Genomic DNA, 25,230 nt, shown 5'->3' with positions numbered 1-25,230 from the left:
AACATAAAACCAGAAGGCAAGTAAGGGAATTTCTAGGAGCTGTGGGTTTTGCAGATTATGGATTCCAAACTTTGCGGTGCTAGCCAAACTGTTGTACGGGGTTACAAAGGGGGGCGACTGAGAGCCCTTTGAATGGGGGCCTCTACAACAGCAAGCCTTTTGTAAGTTAAAAGAAAAACTTATGTCAGTCCCAGCTCTGGGACTACCAGATTTGACCAAGCCCTTCACACTCTATGTGTCAGAAAGAGAAAAAATGGCAGTTGGAGTTTTAACTCAAACTGTGGGGCCCTGGCCAAGACCAGTGGCCTACCTCTCAAAACAGCTAGACGGAGTTTCAAAAGGCTGGCCTCCATGTCTGACAGCCCTGCCAGCTACAGCCCTGTTAGCACAAGAACCAGATAAGCTAACCCTTGGGCAAAACTTAAATATAAAGGCCCCCCATGTGGTGGTAACTTTAATGAATACCAAAGGACACCATTGGCTAACAAATGCTAGATTAACCAAGTACCAAAGCTTGTGTGAAAACCCCCGCATAACCATTGAAGTCTGTAACACACTAAATCCTTCCACCTTGCTCCCAGTATCAGACAGCCCTGTTGAACACAACTGTGTAGAGGTGTTGGACTCAGTCTATTCTAGCAGACCGGATCTTCGAGACCAGCCATGGGCATCAGTAGACTGGGAGTTATACATAGACGGGAGCAGCTTCATCAACCCACAAGGAGAAAGATGTCCAGGATATGCGGTGGTAACCTTGGATAATGTTATTGAAGCCAAGCCATTGCCTCAGGGCACTTCGGCCCAGAAAGCAGAACTCGTTGCTTTAACTCGGGCTCTAGAACTCAGTCAAGGTAAGACTGTAAACATTTATACTGACTCTCGATATGCCTTTCTAACCCTTCAAGTACATGGGGCATTATATAAAGAAAAAGGCCTGTTAAATTCTGGGGGAAAGAACATAAAATATCAACAAGAAATTCTACAATTATTAGAGGCAGTGTGGAAACCCCAAAAGGTGGCAGTCACGCATTGCAGGGGACACCAGCAAGTTTCCACCTCAGTGAGCCGAGGAAACTCCTGGGCAGACACAGAGGCATGAAAAGCAGCATCTACTCCCTACTGGGCATCAGTCACAGCCCCCCTACTCCCTCAAACACCTGATCTGGTCCCTACTTATTCTAAAGAGGAAAAAGACATTCTTCAGGCAGAAAGAGGACAAAATAAAAGAAGGATGGATAAAGTTACCAGATGGGGGAGAATAGCTGTGCCACAGCTGCTAGGAGCCGCAGTAGTGCTGGCTGTATATGAAACTACCCATTTAGGCCAAGAGTCACTTGAAAAGCTGTTAAGCTGGTACTTCTACATCTCACACTTGCCAGCTCTAGCTAAAACAGTAGCGCAGCGATGCGTTACCTATTGACAGCACAATGCAAAGCAAGACCCCTCTGTCCCTCCCGGCATACAAGCCTATGGAGTAGCTCCTTTGGAAGATCTTCAAGTGGACTTCACAGAGATGCCCAAATGCGGAGGTAAGAAGTATTTACTGGTTCTAGTGTGTACTTACTCTGGGTGGGTAGAGGCTTATCCGACACGAACTGAAAAAGCTCGTGAAGTAACCCGTGTGCTTCTTTGAGATCTCGTCCCTAGGTTTGGACTGCCGCTATGGATTGGCTCAGATATTGGGCCAGCATTTGTGGTTGACTTAGTACAGAAGACAGCAAAGGTATTGGGAATCACATGAAAGTTACATGCTGCCTACCGACCTCAGAGTTCCGGAAAAGTGGAGCGAATGAATCGGACTGTCAAAAATAGTTTAGGGAAAGTATGTCAAGAGACAGGATTAAAATGGATACAGGCCCTTCCTATGGTATTGTTTAAAATTAGGTGCACCCCCTCTAAGAAAACAGGATACTCCTCTTACAAAGTATTATATCATAGTCCTCCTCCTATACTGCGAGGACTTCCGGGTACTCCCCAAGAGTTAGGTGAAATTGAATTGCAGCGACAGCTACAGGCCTTGGGGAAAATTACCCAGACAATCTCAGCTTGGGTAAATGAGAGGTGCCCAGTCAGCTTATTCTCCTCAGTTCACCCTTTTTCTCCAGATGACCGTGTGTGGATCAAGGACTGGAAAGTAGCTCCTCTGCGGCCATGGTGGAAAGGACCCCAGACTGTTATCATGACCACTCCCACAGCTGTAAAGGTGGAAGGAATCCTGGCCTGGATCACACAGCAGCATAAAGCCTGCAGCCACTGAAACCTAGGAGGCCAAACCAAGCCTGGACAATCCCTGTAAAGTGACTCTGAGGAGGACGACAAGCCCTACTCCAGTCAAACCCGGAAGTTGACTGGTCTATGCACGGCCGAAGCATGAGGAAAATTGTCATGGGACTTATTTTCCTTGTGACATGGACTTGTGTGGTAAAAGCTTCCACTGCTTCTTTTCACATGGAGGACTGCTTTCAGTGTGTACATCAGGTCACTGAGGTAGGACAACAAGTTAAAACAATCTTTTTGTCCTATAGTTATTATGAGTGCCTAGGAACACCAAAAGGAACATGTTTATATAATAACACTCAGTACAAAGTATGTAATCCAGAAAGTGATCAGCCTGATGTGTGTTATGACCCCTCTGATCCTCCCATGATCACGGTATTTGAAATAAGACTAAGGACTGGCCCTTTTCTAGGTGACACAAGTAAAGTAATAGCTAGAACAGAAGAAAGAGGGGTCCCCAAACATGTAATCCTAAAATTCGACACTTGTGCCACTATTAATAGTAATCAGCAAGGAATAAGATGCGGTTCTCTAGATTGGGAAAAGAGTTACACAGCAGAAAATAAGTATATCTGCCATGAATCATATTCATGTACAAATGTGTGTCAATACTGGTCTTGTGTCATCTGGGCTACTTGGAAAAAAGATGAATAAGATCTTGTTTGGCTCCAAAAAGGAAAAAGCAGCCCCTCCTGCACAAGTGGAAGCTGCAACCCTTTAGAATTAATAATTACAAATCCTTCAGACCCAAAGTGGGAAAAAGGAGAGCACGTATCTCTAGGCATTGATGGAAAAGGACAAGATCCTAGAATAAATATCTTAATAAAAGGAGAGGTTCGAAAACGCTCTCTAGAACCAGTATTTCAGACTTTCTGTGATGAACTAAATGTGCCAGTACCTGAGATTCCAGGAAAAACTAGAAATTTGTTTTTGCAATTAGCTGAGCATGTAGCACAGTCTTTAAAATCACTTTGTGTTATGTTTGTGGAGGAACTGTTAACAGGAGATCAATGGCCATGGGAAGCCCAAGAATTAGTCCCTACGGACCCAGTTCCTGATGAATTCCCAGCCCAAAAGAACCATCCTGACAATTTCTGGGTTCTAAAAGTCTCAATTATCGGACAATATTGCATAGCTAGAGAAGGAAAAGCACTTTGGGAGGCCAAGGTGAGAGAAGAGAAAAAGAGACCCCTCATATTGTTTTACATTGTTTTATACTCAGTACCCATTTTAAGAAGAAACAAGGAAGTGAAACCAAAGGCAGGCAGCCCGGTGCCAGGCACCAGACCCAAACCCAGACCCAAAACCAGGCTTTTAAAATTCAACCCATGACCTAGCAACCGATGTTATCCATAGATTCCAGACATTGTATGGAAGGACATTGTGAAACTTCTCCTTCTGTTCTGTTTCACTCTGATTACCGGTGCATGCAGCCGCTGTCACATACCCCCTAGATTGCTCGATCAATCATGGCCCTTTCACGTAAAATCTTTAGCATTGTGAGCCCTTAAAAGGGACAGAAATTGTGCACTCAGGGATCTCGGATTTTGAGACATTAGTCTGCTGATCCTTCCAGCTGATTAAAGCCACTTCCTTCACTACCTTGGTGTCTGTGGGGTTTTGTCCGTGGCTCGTCCTGCTGCAAAGGTGGGCAGATCACTTGAGGCCAGGAGTTCCAGACCAGGCTGGCCAACATGGCAAAACCCTGTCTCTACAAAAAATACAAAAATTAATCCAGTGTGGTGGTGCGAGCCTGTAATTCCAGCTATTTCGGAAGCTGAGGCAAGAGAATAGCTTGAACTCAGGAGGCAGAGGTTGCAGTGAGCCAAGATCGCGCTACTGCACTCCAGCCTGGATGACAGAGAGACTCTAACTCCAAAAAAAAAAAAAGAAATTAAAAAGACATTTTGTTCACCATCAGATTGATAAAGATTAAAAATATTGTCAGTATGCAGTGTTGTAAAATAAATTTTTTTAAAAATTAAATGTGTGGAAACATTCAACCTCATAAATTGGTGGGCATGTAATTTGTTACAGCTTCCTTAGAGAAAACTAATATATATCTATCAAATATTAAAATGTATATATCCTCTGATCTAAATAATTCTACTTGTATGACTATTCTCATACAGTTGTATAAAATTATATGTAGAAAAATATCACTGGAGTTCTGTTTCTGCTAGCAAAATACTAGAAACAACCTAAATAAATGTCCATCAGTAGATTACTGAATAAATGCATCAGAGCATGTTGATAGAATGACATTCTTTACATCCATTGAAAAGTCTGCTAAGAGTTGAGATTTTTGAAAAGGGGGAGTAAAGACCTGCAAAAATATTTTCTTCCATAAAAGCAATAAGAATGCTGGTAATAATTCTCAAAATCAACATTTTTAGAACTCTAAAAATTAAACCCTTGCAACAATCAAAGGAGTGTTTGTGTTAAAAAAAAAAAAAAGTATGAATACCAGTGTATATAACAAGCTTTGTATTTGGGGGTTCAGTTTAGGTGAAGGTATATTTATCATATCATCTTGATTCATTGACCCATTTATCATTATAAAATGCCCTTATTTACATCTAGGAACAATTTTGTCAAAAATTCTGTTTGGTCTGATGTTAGCACAGCCACTTTGGCCATGATATTCAAAATACAGCTTTTTCATCCTGTTTGTGTCTTTGTGTGTCTCATAGAAAGCATGTGGTTGGATCACGGTTTTTAAAAATCCATTCTGTTTGTCTCTGCCTTTTGGTTACAGCAGCTAATCAATTTAAACTCTATAATTACTGATAAAATAGGATTCACACCTATCATTTTGCTGTTTGTTTTCTGTATGTTTTATATATTTTGTTTTCCATTGCTGTCTTCTTTCTTATAAATATTTTGCCACATACCATCTTAATTCCCTTATTTCTATTACTATAGTTTATAATTTAAAATTAAATAATATACAAAAACTTTGCCCCTATAAATCTCAATTCCCTCCCCATCTTTTGTGTTGTAATTGTCCTATAAATTACATATTTAAATATTGCATGCCCATTAACACACTTATGGACATCTTATTCCCCATATTTTCTTTGTAAGCTTTTTGGTTAACCTAATGTTTGCACCAATCCTTATCTACCACCTCAGGTGTTGTGATGTGATATAAAATTATTGGTGGTAGATTTAGATTTTATATATATATACATAATTTTCTCTGATTATTTCTGACAAATGGCTCCATGGAATGGTCTATTCACCCTGGGGGAGCTTTTAGTCAGGTCTATTAAAGGTAGCCTTACACATGAAGTCTCCCTGAGAGCTGTCATACAGGTTGAATAATGACAGTTTTCTGGTAAGGGACTTTGAAGAGGCTCCAACCTCATTCTACCCTCTTCGGTGGTTACCACGTTGCTGCTTTTCACTGTGACTTGCATGCTGTTGATTTTCAGGGCTGCTGTGGAACTGGGGAGAGGGCATAGGAACAGGGCAAATTAAAATGATAAAAAGCTCATGCTCCTACTGAGCTTCAGATATTTTTCTTTTTTTTTTCTTCTTTTTTTTTTTGGTGAGACGGAGTCTCGCTCTGTCACCCAGGCTGGAGTGTAGTGGCACGATCTCGGCTCACCGCAAGCTCTGCCTCCCGGGTTCATGCCATTCTCCTGCCTCAGCCTCCCGAGTAGCTGGGACTATAGGCACCCGCCACCACCATGCCCGGCTAATTTTTTGTAATTTTAGTAGGCACGGGGTTTCACTGTGTTAGCCAGGATGGTCTCGATCTCCTGACCTCGTGATCCGCCCGCATCAGCCTCCCAAAGTGCTGGGATTACAGGCATGAGCCACCATGCCTGGCCTCAGATATTTTTCTTGAATAAAGGCTCCATGGATTTCTGCAAGCCTTTGGTTAATTTCTAGAGTTCTGAAAACATTGATTCTCACAGTTTTTTGGCCAGTGTTCTCATTGGTTTTTATAGATAAGGGATATTCTACAGGTTTTCACTCCACCATTTTCACTGATGACACACCAGACTGTAATCTTAAATTCAGATATTTTATGTGAGGCTTTTTGTTTGTTTCATTTTGTTTTGGTTTAAATTGTAGTGAATATGGTTGACACTTGCTTTGAATTTTTTCCAAGATGCATTTTTTTTTTTTTTGCTCTATTCTCTGCACACATTTCTGGGACATCAATTACCCAATTTTCATGTACTGAATGAGGCTATGAAGTATTTATGAGAAATATCTTGGACCTGCACAAGGCCTGCTGTTCCCTCAGCAAAGCACAGTGCCAAGGTGGGGTAAACATATATTTAGATACATATCAAGCTTTGGATTCCAGACTTTCACTAGAAGTTATCAATCTTACCACTCACTAGCAGTACTTACTAGTAGTACTTAAAAACTACTCACAGAAATTATATTTCTGTACTTTGTATTTCCTGATGAGCATAATTCTGACATCTCTGCTATTTAACTTCAAAAAAATTCAATGGGAAAAACTGTATTTTTGGAGTTATGTAAAAAAAAAAAAAAAGAGCAGGTCAGTATAACCACTTTGGAAATCTATTTGGCAGTACTGACTAAAACTAATCACATGCATAACCTCTTGCACCGCAATTCTACCCCTTTATATATAATCAACAGAAACGGGTGTGCACATATGTAGCAAAAAATTACTTACAAAAAAATTCATACAGCTTTTATTATTTTAATAGTATGATTATTATTAATAGCCAAAAACTGAACATGACCCAAATGTCCATCAATCTTAGAAAGAGTAAATAAATTATGGTATAGTCATACAATGAAATACTACTGAGAAATGAAAAAAGAACAAACCACTGCTGCATACAACAGCATCAATGAATCTCAAAATCATTAAGTTGCATGAAATAAGATACATACAAATAAATAGATATCATATGGTTTCATTCACATAAATTTCAAAAACAGATGGTACTAATCTATAATTCTATAAGATGGGTGAGAAATAATAATGTTTCATATTTCTGGTGCCAATTACACAGGTATGTTAAATTGATGAAAACTTGCTGAGCTGTGCATGTATAATTTCTGTACTCTTTCATATGTATGCTGTATTACAATAAATATCAGCAAATCAGAATGTAAACATACATATTCTGACTGAAGAGGAGAGAAAGGAAGCATTTGAGGCAAAGGGAACAATATGTACAAAGGTATTGTGATGTGAAGAGCATGCTGTGTTCTGTGTTATTGGAATGGTGATTAGTTCAGTAGGGCAGGAGCACAGCTATACTTACAGGTAAAAGTGGAGAGGTAGAGCAAGCCTTTTATTTCTGGAATACAGTAAGAGTGTTTAAAAATGGTTTTGACTTGTTTATTCCCAAAATTAAGTCTACTCTCACCATATATTGCATATATGTATTTACAATAGGCCGTCTATCTAAATGTTCCGGAAGCACCTCAACATAGACACTCTGGAACAAAATATCTTCAGTCTGATACTGCATCCACAGACTAAAACTTGTTCTTCCTTTGGTACCTTGGCACCATTCTTCACTCCATTGCCCAAATCAGAATCCTGTGAATCACCTTTACTTCCTCTTCTCCCACAACCAATCAATAGCCAAATATTGGTGATACCATATCATGTCATTTATAACTTTAGAATCTACCTGCTTCTCTACAGCCCAATGTCTACTACCTTACTTTAAGGCCCACTGTTTCACATGGACTTATCACCAAAGCCTCTAGACAGTATTTCTGCTGCTAGTTTCTCCTCTTTTCTAAGCATGCTCCACGCTGCTGTAGCAGGATGTTTCTAAACACCAAAATCTTTAGCATGCCTTATATTGCCCTTCACAATCTTTCCTTTTTTTTCCCCAGAGCCCTTATCTTCTCTAAATAAAAGTGCTGTCCTAAATAGCACTCCAGCTGAATACATGCTGATTTCCATTATGTTCAAAATGCTGTTTTAGAACTCCTTTCATATTTGGTGTATGTAGAATTCTAGAATAAGGGATATAATAACTAAAAACTTTGTTGTGCCTTCCACCTAACTTTTATCTGACTGGTCAGATGCCACGACACATCAATACTTGATTGTGGTCAATTCTCTATTCTGTTTTTATTAATCAAGCTTACCATTGTGGCCTTCTGTCACATTGCAGTCAGCTGTCAAATAAGACTCTGAGATTAAGGTTTGAGTTTAGGTAGAGGAAAATGGCCTCACAGGCCTCCAAACTTAACCATAAGATCTAGCTTGACCTACCACAGTTCTCTGAATAGAGTTCTAGGAAACAAGTCTGTCTAACTATGTGTTACATTCCTTTCCCTTACCATTCTTTCTTGTGTTCCTCAGGGACTTTGTGGAGAGGACCATGATAGCTCCAAGATAACTATTCTTGGTTTTCTGAGCCAAACACCATTAAAGTCTACTATTACTTCTAAAGGTGTATATGCATAGAAGAAAATCAGCCTCAGGACTTTATCTTACCACATAACCCTCATCACTAACTTTATGTACCCACCTCTGCTTTTGACTCTTTATTCCAAAAACTAAGTCCACTCTCAGTAATCTGCCACAGAGATGTTAAAGTATTTGTGAATATCCAAAACATAGGTCTTTGCAGAGTTTGCTGCATAGAGCAAGTGCTCAATACATCAACTGAATGTTAATGAAGATAATCCAATAACCTTTAAAGTAGACAGTCAACGAAAAATTTTCTGGGAAAGAAGTGCATTTTATTCCTAGGTATTCTCAGCACTCTCTGAAAGGAAGATTCTAAAACAGCAGCCATAGTTTAGTAAAGATCCATTCTCCAAGAGAAGTCTAAAGAGTGGCTTAATAACTTATAGCAATCTCCAGGGGGCTGGTTTTTATATCAAATGACTATCTGAGAAGATCTGGTCATATTTGTGAAATCCAATACTAACTTTTCCTTTGTAGTCAGGAGACTATCATATACAACTGGCTGTTACTATTTTTTTTTATAATGCTGATGAGTTCTTTCCTTTCTCCTTCTATACAGAATTCAAAGCAGATTGAACAGACTTAAACAGCAGTATGGGGATTCCACCCAAACAAGTGACCAAAACATCTGGAAAGTAAAGGCTGTCAGAGCCTAAAATCCCTGAGATGATCAAAGAGCTCTACTAAAGAAGGTGGAAGTTCATTCCTTAAAAATATGTTGAAAAGAATGTCCTAGTCACTTTTCTGAGATCCTGTCTAAATATAGCTAGATTCCTACAGCTTGAAAGTTTTATCATGACATACACACACCAAACACACACATCCCTCTCCTTCTTCCTGTCAATCTCTTACTCTCTCATTTGTTTTAAACCACACACATACACGTACACACAAATGCCCAGTGTAACCATATAGAATTGCTAATATTTAACAATTTTTACCTATAAAAATGGCAATTTTTTATGGTTTAACTGAATATATATATACATATAGTATAGCAAATTAGCATATATTATATAATAATATGTATATGTGTGTAAATTAACATGTATTATATAATAAAACATATTGATGTGTGTGTGTGTATTTTTCCCTCAGAGAGTTAGGCCATACTTGTTTCTATGAAAACCAAACTTTGCCGAAAGGGCATAATTCAGCTGCTATGACTAGTTTCATTCTTCTTTCCACCCAATACACATTCATACACATAAACAGAAAAAACTCTGAAGTCTTTATTATGACTTTCATTCAGAGCTATGTCAAAGATAGGTTTCTTTTTTCTTCTGAGTAGTATATTTTTATTTATAGTTAATAATGTGGGAATTAAAGTTAATAAAAATTAGGAGAAAACTATGTTAAGTGAAATAAGTAAGGCACCGAAAGACAAATGCATGTTCTCACTTTTATGTGGAAGCTACACAACTGATTTCATGGAGGCAGAGAGTTTGTAATGGTGATTGCCAGAGGCTGAGAAGGGTAATGGGGATAGGAGAATGAAGAGGAGTTGGTTAACAGGTACAAAGATACAGTTAGATAGAAGAAATAAGTCCTAGTGTTTGATAACACAATAGGGCCACTATAGTTAACAATAATTTATTGTACATTTCAAAACAGCTAGAAGAGATCTGGAATGCTCGCAACACAAATAAATGATAAGTGCTTGAGATGATGGACATCCCAATTACCCATATTTGATCATTACACATTGTATGTTGGTATTACATGTACCCTATAGATATGTACAACTACTATGTATCCATAAAAATTTAAGAATTTAAAATTAATAAAAATAAATAAAACACTTCAAATGCTATTTGGGAGTAGGGTCAGATATATTGGGAGAAGAGGTAAAACAGTCTTGATCCAAAATGAATGCAATTTTTCTTCATTTGGCTTTATGTCCATCGTTTTTTACAAAAATCCTTCTTTTATCTTTAACTAAAAAGAGAACTAAATAAAAGGTTATCATATACAACTGAAGGGAAATATCCATTCCACTTAAGATTATGACACAAACAATCAGTACTACCCCTCAAAAAATCACACACCCACTAGCAAACATACACTACCATTATCACTACATCCAGTGCACTGGGGGAATACTTGCTCACTTTTCATGGCAGAGCAATCTTTTCCATACCCTACAGTGAACATTGGTGTCAGTCTCAGACCAACTGCATCTTCCTCCATTGCGCTTCCCCGTTCTACTATTTTCTCTTTCCTACAAACTGCTTCTGGTTTTGTCTGAAAGGGTAACTGTGCCCTCTGCCTCCTCCAGGGCAGAAAGAATGCTTTCAGCATTGGTCAGGAGCCTCTGACCAGGCAAGCAAGGAGGCCATGTTCTAGGCTGGCTGCCATTGTGCTTGGAAGCCTACCTTACTTCTCTTAGGCCACCCTCTCAGCATACATACCAACTGCTACAGCAATGGCATGCCTACAAGTTTGCCAGGTCCCTAATACTAGCTCTTCAGTCAGCTTCTGCGTTACAGGGAAAAATTAATAACAAATAAAAACATATAGATCCTGCTACTATTCCCTTCAGGTTAGACTTTGACCAAGGTTGGGAGCAGGAAACAGATTTCTAGACCAGCCTCTGTAGTATTTTCTATAATAGAAACAACCTCTCTTATTTTAAAATCAAATGTTAAATATAGATATATAGCACCTCCCTCAATCCACCACTAACCTCTCCAGTGAACTACTGGACATTTAAAAATGTGGCTTTATTATAAAAAGTTTACTTTATAACACATCCACATGGTATTTCACTTAAAATATATTTGTATAAAAACTATAAAAAATAAACTTATAAGGTAAATGTAGTAACATAGTAAAATGGATTTGACAATCCAAATGTCTCTATGTGCAGCAGAAGGAATAGAAAAATCTAATTTGAATCCTAGTCTAATATTAACATATTGTGTGGCACTAGGCAGGTCACTCCTCCTCTTTGACTATAGTAGTTAAAATGTAGACTCAGGAACCACAGTAGTTGTTTGACCTTGGATAAGTTAAATAACTGCTTTATGCCTTAGTTTCCCATCTATAAGATGGGGATAATAATAGTTCTTATAATGTTACAGTGGAGATTCATGGCTTATTTAACGTAAAGTACTTCTAAGAGTGCATGATTATATTGTCTAATAAATGTGAATTGTTATTGTTTCCAGTAAGTTTTCATTTGGCATAGGAAATGAATGGCAGATTCTTATCAATCTTACAGTCTAGTTAACTAAGAATTACTATGTCTATCACCAGGAGTTATTACATTTAAAATCACAATTAAAACGGAAGGAAAACAAATTAATGCAAACTACTATGACAGCTTCTAGGGCGTCAGCATTGGGAATCTCAATTTTGATTGATCTACTCAACAAATGTGCTGAATACTCACTCTGTGCCAGGCACTATATTATATACTTCACATACATTACCTTATATTTACCTCACAATACTTCTGTGTAGAAGCTAGCGTTGTGCCAGCATTATATTGAGGCTAAATGATTTGCCCAAGGTCACACAGTTGTCACTGCTTGAGCTAAGATGTGAACCCAAGTTCCAAAACCCAGGTTCAATAGCATGCAAAAATTGGGCTGAAACTGTATGAATCTCTAGAAGCAAATGCTCCAAAAAAGCATTCACAATTAGAGCTTATTGTTTGTTAGTTACTTTGTACACACAAACACATACACATATGTACACACATACACACATATGGTCTGGGAAAGAAAATGCTATTTAAGAGTTTACTTATTTAATGGAATAGAGACTGAGAAGACAAAACTGTCCGCTGTTCCCAAAGTATTTCTGCGGCTTCCATTTTGGCTCCTAATTTTTTCCCTTTCCCGCAAACAAAATCCTGTGGGGTCTCTTACGTTAGTCTCCTTCTCTACACCACCATTGATTCTGCCCTTTTGTACACTAGTTAACTATTAAAACAACCTCTTAACGCTTTTCCCTGGTGGTATTCTACCCTTCCTCCACTGCAGTCTGTATGGTTTTTACCTTGCTTGAACCCACTCACCTAGACTTTTAGCAAAATGCTAGAATCAGGTCAGAAAGTGCTAGAGCTACAAGAGACCTATGTATTGAGCAAGGCAGAGATTATGTCATTTTCCTATTGGAAAACCATCAATGACCTAATAGAAAATGTACAAAGGCAGTTCACAGAATCAGAAAGCCAAAATTGCCAACAAACAGATGAAAAGATGTTCAGCCTCATTAGTTACCAAGGAAATTCACATTATAACAAAAATGCGATGTTATTTTAACCCATCAAGTTGGAAAACAATATAAATGGTTGGTGAGTGTGTGAGATAATACAAATTTTCCAATACTGCTGATGGGAATGAAAGCTAGTACAGCAACCTTAGAGAGTGATTCAGGCAAAAGATGTATGTATTTTGTGACACATCAAATCTGACGTACTGTAGATATGTCTTCTTAATCCAAGGTCTAGAGAACTTCAGGAAGTCCATGATGTTGAATGGGGAAAAATTATATTTTTATTTTTATTTTGCTTTATTTTAAGTTCAGGGGTACATGTGCTGAATGTGCAGGTTTGTTATATTAGTAAACATGTGCCATGGTGGTTTGCTGCACAGATCATCCCATCACCAAGTTATTAAGCCCAGCATCTATTAGTGAATTTCCTGATGCTTTCCCTCCTGCCATACTCCCCAACAGGCCCCACTGCATGTTGTCCTCCCCTTACCATGTCCAAATGTTCTCATCATTCAGTTCCCACTTATAAGTGAGAACTTGCAGTATTTGGTTTTCTGCTCCTGCATTAGTTTGCTGAGGATAACAGCTTCCAGCTCCAACTACATCTCTGCAAAAAAAAAAAACATGATCTTGTTGCTTTTTATGGCTACATAGTATTCTATGGTGTACATGTACCACATTTTCTTTAACCAGTCTATCACTGATGGGCGTGTGTGTTGATTGCATGTCTTTGATATTGTGAATAGTGCTGCAATGCACATATGTGTGCATGTATCTTTATAATAGAACAATTTATATTCCTATGGGTATATATACAGTAATGGGACTGCTGGGTCAAATGATATTTCTGGTTCTAGGTCTTTGAGGAATAGCCACACTGTCTTCCACAAAAGTTGAACTAATTTACATTCCCACCAACAGTGTAAAAACATTCCTTTTTCTCTGCAGTCTTGCCATCATTTGTTGTTTCTTGGCTTTTTAGTAATTGCCATTCTGACTGGTGTGAGTTGGTATCTCATTGTGGTTTTGATTTGCATTTCTCTAATGATCAGTGATGTTGAGCTTGTTTCCATATGTTTGTTGGCCACATGTATGTGTTCTTTTGAGAAGTGTCTGTTCATGTCCTTTGCCCACTTTTTAACAGGGTTTTTTTCTTATAAATTTGTTTGTTTCTTGTAGATTTTGGATATTAAACCTTTGTCAGATGGATAGGTTGCAAAAAGTTTCTCCCATTCTGTAGACTGTCTGTTTACTCTGATGATAGTTTCTTTTGCTGTGCAGAAGCTCTTTAGTTTAACAGAATCCCATTTGTAAATTTTTGCTTTTTTTGCAATTGCTTTTGATGTTTTTGTGATAAAATCTTTGCCCGTGCCTATGTCCTGAATGGTATCGCCTAGATTTTCTTTTAGGATTTTTATAGTTTCAGGTTTTACATTTAAGTGTTTCATCCATTTTGAGTTAGTTATTATATAAAGTGTAAGAAAGGGGTCCAGTTTCAGTTTTCTGCATATGGCTAGCCAGTTCTTCCAGCACCATTTATTAAATAGGGAATAGTATTAGTCTGTTCTCATGCTACTAATAAAGGCATACCCAAGACTGGGTAATTCATAAAAGAAAAGGGTTGAATTGACTCAGTTCAGCATAGCTGGGGAGGCCTCACGAAACTTATAATCATGGCAGAAGGAGAAGCAAACATGTCATTCTTCACATGGTGGCAGCAGAAGAACGACTGCCTAGTGAGGGGGAAGCCCGTTAGAAAACCATCAGATCTCATGAGCACTAACTCACTATCATAACGAAAAAAAGAAGAAGGAAATCACCCCCATGATTCAATTATCTCCACCTGGTCCCTCCCAAAACACATGGGGATTATGGAAACCACAATTCAATGAGATGAGATTTTGGTAGGGACAAAACCAAGCCATATCATTCCACCCTTGGACCCTCCCAAATCTCATGTCCTCACATTTCAAAACACAACCATGTCTTTCCAACAGTACCAAGGTCTTACTCATTCCAGCATTAACCCAAAATTCCAAGTCCAAAGTCTCATCTGAGATAAGGCAAGTCCCTTCCACCTATGAGCCTGTAAAACTGAAAGCAAGTTAGTTACTTTCCAGATACAATGGGGCTACAGGCATTGAGTAAATACACCAATTCCAAGTGGAAGAAATTGGCCAAAACGAAGGGGCTACAGGCCCCATCCAAGTCTGAAATCCAATAGGGCAGTCATTAAACCTTAAAGTTCCAAAATAATCTCTTTCGACTCCATGTCTCACATCCAGGTCTTGCTGATGCAAGAGGTAGGCTCTCATTGCCTTGGGCAGGAATCCTTTCCCCATTGCTTGTTTTTGTTAGGTTTGTTGCAGATCAGATGGTTGTAGATGGGTGGTCTTATTTCTGGGTTCTCTACTCTGTTCCATTGGTCTATGTTTTTGTACCAGTACCATGCTGTTTTGGTTAGTGTGGCCTTGTAGTATAGTTTGAAATCAGGTAGCATGATGCCTCCAGCTTTGTTCTTTTTGCTTAGGATTGTCTTGGCTATTTGGGCTCTTTTTTGGTTCCATATAAATTTTAGAATAGTTTTTTTTTCTAATTCTGTGAAAAATGACAGTAGTAGTTAAATGGGAATAGCACTGAATCTATAAATTACTTTGGGCAGTATGGCCATTTTCATGATATTGATTTTTCCAAAGTTACTGAAGTTGCTTATCAGGTTAAGAAGCTTTTGGGCTGAGATGATGGGGTTTTCAAGATATAGGATCACATCACCTGCAAATAGAGACAGTTTGACTTCCCCTCTTCCAATTTCAATACCTTCATTTCTTTCTATTGCCTGATTTCTCTGGCCAGAACTTCCAATACTACATTGAATAAAAGTGTTGAGAGAGTGCATCCTTGTCTTGTGCTGGTTTTCAAAGGGAATGCTTCCAGCTATTGTTCATTAAGTATGGTATTGTCTGTGGGTTTGTCATAAATGGTTCTTATTATTTTGAGGTATCTTCCATCAATATTTACTTTACTGAGAATTTTTAATATGAAGGGATGTTGAATTTTATCAAAGGCCCTTTCTGCGTCTGTTGAGTTAATCATGTGTTTTTGTCTTCAGCTCTGTTTATTGATTTGCATGGGTTGAATCGGCCTTGCATCCTGGGAATGAAGCAAACTTGATTGTGGTGGGTAGGCTTTTTGATGTGCTGCTGGAATTGGTTTGCCAGTATTTTATTGAAAGTTTACTGAAAATTTTGGCATCAATATTCAACAGGAATGTTGGCTTGAAGTTTTTGTTTTTTGTTGTATATCTGCTAGGTTTTGGTATCAGGATGATGCTGGCCTCATTAAATGAGTTAGGGAGGAGTCACTCCTTTTCAATTCTTTCAAATAATTTCAGAAGAAATGGTACCAGCTCCTCTTTGTACCTCTGGTAGAATTCAGCTGTAAATCCGTCTGGTCCTGGGAGTTTTTTGGTTGATAGATTATTACGGTCTGAATTTCAGAACTTGTTATTGGTCTATTCAGGGATTCAACTTCTTCCTGTTTTAGTCTTTGGAGGGTGTATGTGTCCAGGAATTTACCAATTTTTTCTAGATTCTCTAGTTTATTTGCATTCAGATGTTTATAGTACTCTCTGATGGTCGTTTGTATTTCTGTGGGATCAGTAGTGATATCACATTTATCATTTTTTATTGTGTCTATTTCATTCTTCTTTCTTTTCTTCTTTATTAGTCTAACTAGTGGTCTATTTCTTAAATTTTTTCAAGAAACTGCTCCTGGATTCATTGAATTTTTTTCAAGGGTTTTTCATGTCTCTATTTCCTTCAGTTCCACTCAGATCTTAGTTGTTTCTTGTATTCTGCTAGCTTTGGGATTTGTTTGCTGTTGCTTCTCTAGTTCTTTTAGTTGAGATGTTTGTTTGATAAGTTGAGCTCTTTCTAGCTGTTTGATGTGGGCATTTAGTGTTATAAATTTCCCTCAACATTGCTGCATCCAGAGATTCTAGTACATTCTTTGTTCATATCGGTTTCAAAGAACTTCTTCATTTCTGCCTTAATTTCATTAATTACCCAGGAGGCATTCAGGAGCAGGTTGTTCAATTTCCATGTAGTTGTGTGGTTTTGAGTGAATTACTTAATCTTGAGTGCTAATTTGATTGTCCTGTGGTCTGAGAGACTGTTTGTTAAGATTTTAGTTCTTGTGTATTTGTGGAGGAGTGTTTTACTTCCAATTATGTGATCAATTTTAGAGTCAGTGCCATGTGGCACCAAAAACAATGCATACTCTGTTGTTTTTGGGTAGAGAGTTCTGTAGATATCCATCAGGTCCACTTGATCCAGAGCTAAGTTCAAGTCCTGAATATCATTGTTAATTTTCTGACTCAATGATCTGTCTAATATTGTCAGTGGCATGTAAAACTCTCCCAGTATTATTGTGTGGGAGTTCAAGTCTCTTTATAGGTCTCCAAGAATTTCTTTCATGAATCTGTGCTCCTGTGTTGGATACACATATATTTAGGATAATTAGCTCTTCTTGTTGAATTGATCCCTTTACCATTATGTAATGCCCTTCTTTCTCTTTCTTGATTTTTTTGTTGTTGTTGTTGTTTAAAGTCTGTTTGGTCATAAACTAAGATTGCAACAGATTGCTTCTATCTGCTTTTCATTTACTTGGTAAATTTTCCTCCATCCCTTTATTTTGAGCCTATGCATGTCTTTGCAAGTGAGATGGGTCTCTTGAATTCAGCACACCATGGGTCTTGACTCTTTATCCACCTTCCCATTCTGTGCCTTTTACTTGGGGGATTTTGCCAATTTCTATTAAAGGTTAATATTGTTATGTGTGAATTTGATCTGGTCATCATGATGCTAGCTGGTTATTTTGCAGACTTGTTGATGTAGTTGCTTCACAGTGTCACTGGTCATTGTATTTCATTGTGTTTTTCTAGTGGCTGGTAATGGTTTTTCCTTTCCATATTTAGTGCTTTCTTCAGGAGCTGTTGCAAGGCAGGCTTAGAGCTGACAAATTCCCTCAGCATTTGCTTGTCTGAAAAGGATTTTAATTCTCCTTTGCTGATGAAACTTAGTTTGACTGAATATGAAATTTTGGGTTGAAAATTCTTTTCTTTAAGAATGTTGAATATTGGCCCCCAATCTCTTCTGGCTTGTAGGGCTTCTGCTGACAGGTCTGCCTTTAATCTGATGGGCTTCCATTTGTAGGTGACCTGGCCTTTCTCTCTGGCTGCCCTTAACATTTTTTTCGTTCATTTCAGCCTTGGAGAATCTGATGATTATGTGTCTTGGGGTTGATCTTCTCATGGAATATCTTACTGAGGTTCTCCGTGTTTCCTGAATTTGAATGTTGGCCTGTCTTGCTAGGTTGAGGAAGTTCTCCTGGATGATATTCTAAAGTATGTTTTCCAACTTGGTTCCATTCTCTCCATCTCTTTCAGGTACCCCAATCAGTCATAGGTTTGGTTTTTTTACATAATTCAATAGTTCTTGTAAGTTTTGTTCATTCCTTTTCATTATTTTTACTCCAATCTTGTCTGCCTGTTTTATTTCAGCAAGATAGTCTTCAAAATCTGAAATTCTTTCCTCTGGTTGGACTAGTTGGTTATTGATATTTGTGGTTGCATTGTGAAGTTCCTGTGCTGTGTTTTCCAGTTCCATCAGGTCATTTATGTTCCTCTCTAAACTGGTTATTCTGGTTAACAGCTCCTGTAATTTTTTTCATGTTTCTTTGATTCTTGGCATTGGGTTAAAACATGCTTTTTTAGTTCAGCAAAATACATTATCACTCACCTTCTGAAGCCTACTTCTGTCAATTCATCCATTACAGACTCTAACCAGTTCTGTGTCCATGCTGGAGTGGTGTTGTGATCATTTGGAGGAGAAAAGTCACTCTGGCTTTTTCGGTTTTCAGTGTTTCTTCATTAATTATTTCTCATCTTCATGAGTTTATATTTAGCTTTCATCTTTGAGGCTGCTGACCTTTGGATGAGGTTTTTGTGAGGACTTTTTTTTTTGTTGATGATGTTGTTGTTGCTTTCTGTTTCTTTGTTTTTCTTTTAACAGTCAGGCCTCTCTTCCACAGGCCTGCTGAAGTTTGCTAGGGGTCCACTCCAGAACCTATTCACCTGGGTTCCTCCCACACCTGGAGGTGTCATCAGTGGAGGCTGAGGAACAGAAAAGATGGCTGCCTGCTCCTTCCTCTGGGAGCTCCGTCCCAGACTGGCACTGACAGGATACCAGCAGGAACACTCCTGTATAAGATGCCTAGAGACCCCTTTTGGGGTGGTCTAGGGGACCACCTAGAGTGGCCTAGTTGGGGAGGCATGGGATCAGGGACCAGCTTAAATAAGCCCTCTGGTTGCCCCTTGGTGCTGGGGGTAATGTTGCTTCTCCGTACTGCCTAGGTTCTTCAGAGCCAGCAGGAGGAAAGACTCAGTCCACTAATCCATGGCATCCGTGGCTGCCACTCCTTCTAGGGCCTCTGTCCCAGAGAGATCAGACTTCTGTCTGCAAAACCCTGGCTGGAGTTGCTGAAGTTTCTGCAGGGAGAACCAGCCCAGTGAGTTAGGACGGATCAGAGTCTGGCCTAAAGAGGCAGTCTGGCCATGATCTGCCACAGCCACTGTGCTGTGCTGTGGAGAATTCCTCCTGGTTCCAAACTGCCCAGTCTCCCTGGCACCAGCAGGAAAAAATGGCAGACTGGAGCTGCAGTGAGGGTGCTGCCCTTCACCCCAGGAGCTCAGTCATCTCAGGCAGCAGGCAACTGCAGTGATGGCCGTCACCTCTCCTCATGGGAACTCAGTAGTCAGGCAGTCCCCAGCCAAGTGGCCACTGAGAATCTGTACAGATGTCTGCTTGGGACACAAGGCCCTGGTGACATGGCCTCATGAGGGGATCTCCTGATCTGTGGGTTGCACAAATCCGTGGAAGGAAAAATGTGGTTTCCCATGTGGGATAGAACAATTGCTCACTGCCTCCCTTCGTTGCGGGTGGGAGTTCCCCTTGCCCCATGTGGCTCCCGGGTGGGCCATCAGTCCACCCTGCTTTTCCTTATTCTTCATGGGTCATGCTAACTGCCTCGTCAGTCCCAGCAAGAGAACCTGGATACTTCAGTTGCTGGTGCAGAATTCACTTGCTGTTTTCATTCTTCTCAGTGGGAGCCTCCTACCAAAGCTGTTTCTAGAGGGCCATCTTGGCCATCTCCCCCCATTTTTATTTTCACTAATTGAAATTTAGCATTTCTTTTAATTATGCATGTAGGCAAAATGTTACAATTAATTGTATTAGTGTGTGTGTATATATATATATATATATATAGCTTTGCACTAATAAAATTCCAGTTATTTGCATAACATATTAGTTATTAGAGTAATCTCAAAATATTGCTTATGCTCATTAGTAATTTTAGATTATAGTAACTACTAGGCTCACTGAAATATCTTCCTATTGAATGAACTTAATAAAAAAATCACATTTTTTTTCTTCAACTTTTAAGTTCAGGGGTACATCTTCAGGTCTGTTACACAGGTAAACATTTGCCATGGTGGTTTGCTGAACAAATCATCCCATCACCTAGGTATTAAGCCCAGCATCCCTTAGCTAAGGATCACATTATTCTATCACAAACTTTAAAATGATTTGGTAAGTATATTTCCATAAAATGGGTCCCTGTTTTAGTCTAATGCATTGTACTTTAGGTATCTGAAAACGTTTTTTTCAAAGATGGTTTACTACAGGCACCCAGCACCCAACTCATCCACAGAGAAGTACAAAAACAGCAAGTAGATAATCACATGTCAAAGACAGAGTTTAAGAGAGAACACTGGAATTTAGCAAAGCAGTGACAGGAAACCTCTAAGGCATGGAAGGAGAGGGACGCAAAGTAGTGCAGAGTCAAAAAGAACTCCCCAGTGTGGAAGAAAAGCAAACAAGAGATCCCCAGTGGTTCAGGTTCCCACCACAGACTCCTGTAATCCTAGCCATGGAGAAGCCCTCAGCTGTTGCAGGCCCTGAGTATAGCGAGTTACCTAAAGCCTACACCCTGGCATTATTCCAGAGGAGTGTGTGCTGGGTTCCACATACAACTCTGGGACCCAAGCAGCTGCTTCACAGCGCCATTTTGAGAGTACGACTCCCACCAGACTACATCCTGCTCTGGGACCCAACAGACCCTGCATCTCTACATCCCAAAAGCCCTGCAGACATCCTCTCATGCCCACTCAGAGGAATGCAACATTATGACACTGGCTGGACCCATAAATGCAGCCAGATACTCAGAACTCTAGCAGTGCACTGGATAGGCTGCCTCTGGGACATATGGAGCTAAAATATGCAGTAACCAGATCCTGAGAGCCACTTGCCTAGGGCTGCTGCCACTGATGGCATCCCCACTGACCACTAGCAGCAAGGAAGCCATTTGTCTACATGTACATTCATGAATCCTGGGACCAGCTTGCCCAGGCACAGTGAGGGGCCTGAGAACAGGCCCACCCTGCCCACTGACACTGACACCCAAGCACACTATCTGCTATCCGGGGGCCTGGGAAATGACCCAGCCTGCCTGTTGACACTGGTACACATGTGCACAATAGGAAAGCCTAACAACAGGCCCTGTCAACCTGCCACAGTAAACAGACTGAAGAGACAACCTGTAGAATGGAAGAAAATATTTGCAAACTATGAATCCAACAAGTAACTAATATCTGGAATATACTAAGATACCAAAAACACTCAAGAGCAAAAATACAAATAATCCCATTTAAAAGTGGGCAAATAATCTGAATAAACATTCTTCAAAAGAAGACTCACAAATGTCCAATAGACATATAAAAAATTCTCAACACCAATAATCATTGCAGAATTGCAAATCAAAACCACAGTGAGATTCTGGATTCAAGATAGGAGACTAGGTGCAGCCAGGAAGTACATCTGCCATCAAGAAACAGACATCAGAAAGATTGGTACACTCTGAGCAGATCTTCAGAGTGAAGCCTTGAGAATGGATGTAGCAAGGACAAAGATGCTAGGATGAAGGGGGAAGATGATGGAAACCATGTACGGAGCTACCATGCACTGGGACTTGTTCCTGGATTGCAGCAACTCCTGGGGAAGGGGTGAGTTAAACAGGTGAAGAGCAACCTACTTTCACCATGGACCTCTGGAATCCTGGCAGCAGGAGACCTCACAACCACCACAGACACTACAGCTGGCAGCACAGCGACTTAGACAGATAGTAGGAGCAGGACTCCAGGCTGTGGAGATTCCAGAGGATCTGGTGTGGAAATGCCTGCAGTGGAGCATGGCCAGGGATGTGTAAGTCCCAAAGGTTGCTATATTCCTCTAGGAGACTTTAGCCTTAAGGGGACTGTTGAACCTGGAGAGAGCAGGACAGCCTTGTGTGTAAGATGGGGCCAGTGTAACCTGAATGCCCCTGTCTGTTGGCCTCCTCCAGGGTCTAAGCCTGGCCACGCCTGCCTGCAGTGCAGCCTCGGATGCCCAATCAGGGTGCTTCCAAAGGGTCCTCATTATAGCTCCTTAACTGGCAGACCATAACTGACCACTGCAGAGCTCCACCAGAGTGTCCTCCACCACCACACACCAGCCTACCTGCATCCTCTCCACCACTGCAGCCTCACCTGCACCGCTCTGCCAGCATGCTATCACCCACAGCCACCCACCAACTTCTCTGCCAGTGCGTGCACATGCAGATGGACCTCACCTCCTCTCCTCTGCATGCACACACCCTGCCATGCCTATCCTGCAGGTGTGAGCACACTCCGTGAACCCAGTTGTGCTGCCATTGCTGGTGCACACATGCACACAAACATTTGCAACCAAGCCTGACCCATGCAGCCACTGATGCTGATGCGAACATGTGCATGAAGGCTGAAAACCCCACCCCACCCCCTGTGCTGCCAATATTGCTGCTGCAATCATGCACATGGAGACCAGCAACCCCACACCCACCAGTGCTATGCCCTCACCAACACTGTTGGCTACAGCATGCACTTAACTGCAGCAGCCTTGCTCTCACTGGTATGCCACCCCAGCCAATGCAATGTGCACCCTGCTGCACAGCCACTGCTCCTGGCACATACAAATGAGTATAAATCCCACTGCCACCATCCCGACAAAGCACTGTAACCAATGATTTGGGACACCTTGGTGCCTACAGTGCAGAAGATTGCTAATCTTGAGGGGCTAGAGAACAAAGCTGGGGGGCTGACACCACCCCCCTGTAATCCCACCACCTGTAATCCCAGCTACTCTGGAGGCTGAGGCAGGAGAATTGCTTGAACCTGGGAGGCAGAGGTTGCAGTGAGCCAAGACCGCACCACTGCATTCCAGCCTGGGCGACAGACCAAGACTCCATCTCAAATAATAATAATAATACTACTACTACTAATAATAATAGTAATAAAGGATAAAGGTATAGGGAAGCTCCCATTAAGGCATCATTCTGGGCTGGCAGTCATTAATTTAATCCTGGAGCAAAGTGGGTGGCTTTTATTTGTGGACTAGCTTACATATATTCCCACGGAAATCTCCAGGTATGCTGACAAGCGAGTTGTCAGTCATACCACAAATGCTTTGCAACTTGTCTTCAATATCTAACCTCATGATTATGCTGTTATCTTCTATTTTGTCCTCCAGATTCACTCCTCAAACTTCTCCACTCTGCTTTGTGTCCCTGAAGCCTAGTTTATATGTATTTCATTAATGGGCTCCCCTCTTCTCTGGCTTTTGTTTGGGGTTTGGGCAATAAGAATTACCCGCAAGACTTCGAAATGAGGAAAGAGGGCATGATTGAATTATTTTTTTCTCCAAGCTTCCACCCTACAGTCACTGTGAGCTGGCTGTTTCCTTCAACCAAAGATCACAGCTTCTGTCCAGTGGCTCTCTCTAATAGCTATAGATACTCATATAAAGTTCCAGAAATTATTTCCTACTTGTACCTCTTCAGCCTAGGGGTACTAAAAGCACCTGTCATTATTATACCTAGGGTAATACACTATTCTTTGTGGTTTTCTTATTCTTTGCTCACAACTTTGTGGGTAGTTCCAGTATTAAACTCTCCCCCAATTACTCCATTACCATCATTACCATTCAAATAATAACAGTCAACATCTGTTGAACAGGTACCGTATGCAAGGCTTAATTTCAAACACTTGACATGTATTGACTCATTTGACCTTCACAAAAACTATGTGGTAAATATCCCTTTCTTTTCTACAAATCTTCCTATACTCTTCCTTCCTTCATTTCTGTTCCAGATATTTTCCTCTCCCTTTTACTGTGAAAAGAAACTGGAGCTTCTACTCCTGCTACAGTTTAAAGGGGAAGTAAGGAATAAGGCCCATAATTCATCATGGCTTGCAAAAATATTAATAAGGGTGACAGAAAGGACATGATTTGGTTATTATATTCAGAGCAAGATAAGCAAAGAATGGATAGAAAAACTACACAAGGTCAATTGTACAAAGTTGGTGAATAACATAAGATACGTTGTTCCTCACTTTGTGTCACAGAAAATGATTTTCAGCCTACACAGGATGAAGAGGAAAAAGAGGTAAAACAGATTTTAAGAAGAAGTAGAAGCCCATGATAAGCAAAACAATAGTAAGAAAACACACAGATCTGTTTTAAACAGTTGTTAAAATCAGCCACCAGGAAGAGCGGTAAAAACAAGAGGATAAGAAAATAAGCCATAGATACAAATCAATGAGGTATTTTATCACCTTGTCCAGGAATTTTTCAATGACACTACATTGCCATGCAACTGTATTGTTTATCATATATAGTCCTAAATTGTCCTTTAGTTGTTTCACATGTTTTCCTGTTCTCTCAATAAACAGAGAAAGTTCATTCTCTTTTTTTTCAATCCCACTGGGCTAAGCACTCTTGATCAAAATCCTTCAAAAGCTTCCCAATGATCTTGAAATAAAGTTCAGACTTTTATTTATTTATTTATTTATTTATTTATTTATTTATTTTACGGAGTCTCGCTCTGTCACCCAGGCTGGGGTGCAGTGGCATGATTTCGGCTCACTGCAACCTCCGCCTCCCAGGTTCAAGCAATTCTCCTCTCTCAGCCTCCCGAGTAGCTGGGACTATAGGATCACACCACGATGCCCGGTTTTTTGTTTTTGTTTTTGTTTTTCTTTGTATTTTTAGTAGAGGCGGGGTTTCACCATATTGTTCAGGCTGGTCTCGAACTCCTGACCTCAGGTGATCTGCCCGCCTTGGCCTCCCAAAGTGCTGGGATTACAGGCCTGAGCCACT

The 25,230-nt window shown here is 40.1% G+C and overlaps 1 long non-coding RNA gene across 3 annotated transcripts in view; it reads right to left on the bottom strand.

Annotated features, from left to right (window-relative positions):
- The window catches only part of LOC134729826 (uncharacterized), a 298,887-nt gene that overhangs the window by 178,611 nt on the left and 95,046 nt on the right, over positions 1 to 25,230 (bottom strand). For all 3 annotated transcript variants that reach the window (XR_010111310.1, XR_010111312.1, XR_010111311.1), the window contains one exon: positions 13,431 to 13,547. This is a non-coding gene — a long non-coding RNA (uncharacterized LOC134729826). The remainder of the gene's footprint in view (positions 1 to 13,430; positions 13,548 to 25,230) is intronic.

The sequence above is a fragment of the Pan paniscus genome, chromosome X, assembly GCF_029289425.2.
Source record: "Pan paniscus chromosome X, NHGRI_mPanPan1-v2.0_pri, whole genome shotgun sequence".
NCBI lineage: Eukaryota > Metazoa > Chordata > Mammalia > Primates > Hominidae > Pan > Pan paniscus.
This window is presented reverse-complemented; position numbering and strand designations above follow the sequence as displayed.